Raw genomic sequence first — 4,003 nt, 5'->3', positions numbered from 1 at the left:
GGTCTATCCCGGATCAACTGTCTATTTTTCTTCCATTTTTATATTTCTTAATAGGACAAGGACAATCATACTATTTCAAATTACATACATATCGAACATAAATATAAAGTAAAGTAATAATAGAAATTTGCACTTGTTAAAAGCTTTGTTAAAAGCAATAAACCATAAAAACAAACATGCGAGGCAAGAGAATAGAGGCGAGTAGCAAATTGAGTGAAGAGAGGGAAGCAACAAGACAAGTGACGCAAGTGAAGGAGGCGAGTCATAAGCAAGGGGAGCGAGGCCGAGGCCGAGGCTAGTAAAGAGGGTTTTTGTTTTTGCTTTTTTTCTAATTTACATGACAAATTGGCCTGCGAAGATAAATAGATGAGAAGGTGCTATAATTTAAAGTATACAAAAACATCTTTTATATATATATATATATATATATATATATATTATATACATGGTTAGTCCAAGTTGGATCAATCATAAACTCCCAAAACTAACGACCAACTCGCATAGTGTAGGGTTTAGGGGTTCTAGGACAAAAGACTGACCCAGTCCCACTTGGGACCGGACCAAGATCGGTCGAGTTGGATCAATCCAAGGTTGGTCTAGAGTTGATGCTAGACCAATGCTTATCCTGTTGTTTACAATGCTTCACAAGCACTCTATTTATAGCTAAGGTTTTAAAATTCAAAAACAATGTTGCATTTATTCAACCCAGGACTACCCTGCAAACCATGTGCTCAATTTTTCAACAATCCAACAATCAATTTTATATTATTCTAATAGCTTCCCTTGAAATTGATCTCGAATATAACGACACCAAGCATCGACTTTACTTTTTTCCAAACAAATCTACCTTTAATGGTTCGAATTGATTTGAGTGATTCCATGTTAGTCGCTTCATTTGCATATCTTTGTTGTGAAACAAACATGCCATCATTTATCTCCATTTTTTGAAAGTTGGATCTGTCGGTTGAGACTATGGAATGTCCCCATTGATATTTGTCTTTGCCAGAGTTATATATCTCAACAACTTGGGACCATAGAACATAGTTGGTGCCATCCAACTTTATGCCAATACATGTAGTGGCAGAATCGTTGTTTGATGCTGGGGTTCGAGTCTGATTCTAGGTCAAGACTCACGTCATTTAGGTCATCAAGTCGTCAAGGATGGCAGTCATTAAGCCGTGCTGTTGGTGCGCCAACAAATCGGTTGGTTCTGTCATAGTTCCTGATTAGGTCTGATTCCTTCCTTTTTGAATTTTTGGTCGAGGTTTCATCATAGCGGAAAACCCTAGGATCCCTGCTCCTATACCATAGTGAGCAAATATGTTTTTCTGTCCTTTCTATATTTCTTTATTGAATGAACACAAAAACATATATAGTCGTATAGATAAAAAATTACCAATGCTATTCTAGGCTATTCACTATCTTAGGTTAAGAATCTGATTGATCCTCAAAATAAGGACATTATACAATACAAATTTAACAATTGATCAGCCCTACAGTTTCTCTAATTAATCTTAATTGATAACTCACGCCAACACTCTCAACGTCAAGAGTGCCTTAAAGGCATTTTTTTGAGGCTCTTTCAATAATTAACTTTGTCAATGATGTTTTTATCTTTTTCGTATCTTCATATCCATCACATTAATGAGCCACAATTTACTCTTTTGAAAACCGGATCTTTGTTGCCTTTCCCACGAAAACAGATCATGCGATAAGTTTCATCCGGTCATGATATATGGCTTGTCTTTCTGTTGCTAAATCCTGACTCATGCACACTAATGACCATATCAAAGCAGAAAGCAGCAAATCAAATGAGTTAAAGTTCGATGAAAACAGACGGTTTTCACTAAAATGCTATAAAATGGAAGTTCCGCACTATATATTCATTGAACTTCTCAAGCTATGGAGATTGAGCTAAATCCGGTAAAGTACGGGACTACTACACAGAACAGGATATTAACTGTCATGTGGTATTTGCATTTTCTTTCAAGTTTCACGAGAAGCGTGAGGAGGCATGGGAGGACTGAAACCATCCCTCGCCGCTTGATTCTCGTGATACTGCTGCAGGCCATGCGATTGTCGTGTTCTTCTTCACGAGAACTGCCAGGAGAGCATGAAAGGACGAAAACTGACCTCGGGAACGAACTTCTCATGCTACTGCTTCATTGAGTGCATCATTGCTGATATAAATGGGAAGCATAGAAGCACCTTTGTCCAAAGGAGAATCATTCAACCCTGTCAAGGACCGGGCCATCTGACCGGAAGTATATAACAGCGATTCTGTATTGCCATCATCTGGAGCTTCTCTTCTCAGAAATCTGGTCTGAAGTACGTCTCAGCATGCAAATGAAAGAAAAGAAAGCTGTTATCTCTGCTCTGTATGCTGTATGCAGTAATTTTAGCAAATTGACATTATAAAAATTGCATTTTTATTGCTATGACCTGCTCCTCACCTGATGCTGCCTTCTGTACAGATTGTGAAATTGTCTGAAGCAGTGAATGCTGCTGAGCCCCCACAATTCATTCTTTGCCTTGACTTGCAAAACAGTCAATGAGCTCTGATGCTGGAAGCTCGATCTCTGGAGCCTAGGCAAAGTTTCAATGACTGAAACTCCTGATTAGTCTTCTTGTTGATATTCAGTTGGTTTGGTCTTGCCTGAGAGCATGGAATTGCAGATTTTGAACTCAGATTGAAGATAGAGTTTCTCCAATAATGACCTTAGTCCAGGCAAGGTTCCTTCTCTAATTACAATGCTTACTTCCTATTGTTAAGTAACTCTGCAGTCTAGTAACAGATCTTTGAGAGAAAGACGTCTGAGTCAAGGACCTCTTTTTATTAAAGTGATCAATCCCGACAATAAACTCCGGTTTGAAAAGAGAAGCTTCAGGCTTCAGTGCGCCAAGTCAGGAAGCTGAGTCAAGTCTGCTGTAACCTGGTGCTGTTGTGGCCGGGGATGTAAAGCTTCCTCTTGATTGTCATTCTCGGAACATACTTCAGGCCACTTCTCAAAGGGGAGAGGCCGCCGCACGAGTCTGCAATGCAGAGATGAGTTGAGATATTGCTGCAATACGCTATCAATCTGCAGTCCTGGTCTAGTTGATGGTGGCGCAAATGATGCACATGTACTATTACATACTCAGGAAGGCCAATCAATCTGTTGCAGTGACCCCATCTTTGTTGGCCAAGTTCCGCAACGCCTTGTCCAGCCAAAAGTGTTCAATCCTGTTAGCAACTACCCTTCCCACTGACCTGCACCCTTGTTTATTTGTCCGAGAGATGTATGGATATCGATGACATTGCGTTCAGTGGTAACCTGAGTATCTATTGCCTTAGGACACGGGTAATTACGTGATCAAAGAGTTTGACCGGGCTAAAAGATTTGTTCTGAAGAAAGATGCAGACCGGCTACCCTTTTATGTCACCGATTACAACTAGTTCCATCTGTGATTATATATAATAGTTATATACCTCGTGTGGACTCTTAAAATGACCCGTCATTAGTGGCATAAACGAGTAGCCGGTCCGCATCCTTTTCCAGAACAAATACTTTAGCCCAGTCAAACCTTGAAATTACCTTTGGTTAATTTGGGTGGGCTTTATCTCAACCACACAAGCATGACCTGACCTACTTGTAGACACATGTTCAGTTGGCTGGGTGAAATATAAGTCACCTGAAATTTTCAAACAATTCATAAAAAAGTCAACAAAAATAGAGTTCTCATCTTGAGGAGTTTCCCTCTACCCCTCTTTGGTGGTAGCTCCCTTAAACCCCAACCACTTCGGTCTCCTTTCATCCTTGTGCCCTTGCCCGTTGATGATGTTGATTTCTGATTGAAGAACCATCCCTGTTTTCATACTACAATTTCTCGGTCGCTGAGAGAAGATGGCATTCCACTGGTAATGATGGAATCCCGAAAATAGAAACATCTTATTCTTCTCACTAGATTATCCTTATCAATAATGAGATATAATACTTTGAAACCTAATCACTTTTGTGAGATT

At 39.7% G+C, this 4,003-nt stretch overlaps 1 long non-coding RNA gene across 1 annotated transcript; it reads left to right on the top strand.

The window, feature by feature from the left end:
- Positions 1–2,041: 2,041 nt before the first annotated feature.
- Positions 2,042–3,313, top strand: LOC120286611. Its single transcript, XR_005545262.1, has 2 exons — positions 2,042–2,385; positions 2,475–3,313. It is a non-coding gene; the product is annotated as an uncharacterized LOC120286611 (long non-coding RNA).
- The last annotated feature ends 690 nt before the right edge of the window (positions 3,314–4,003 follow it).

This window comes from Eucalyptus grandis, chromosome 8 (assembly GCF_016545825.1).
Source record: "Eucalyptus grandis isolate ANBG69807.140 chromosome 8, ASM1654582v1, whole genome shotgun sequence".
In the NCBI taxonomy this organism is placed as follows: domain Eukaryota; kingdom Viridiplantae; phylum Streptophyta; class Magnoliopsida; order Myrtales; family Myrtaceae; genus Eucalyptus; species Eucalyptus grandis.
Note: the sequence above shows the minus strand (reverse complement) of the source record. Positions and strands in the feature narration are given on the sequence as shown.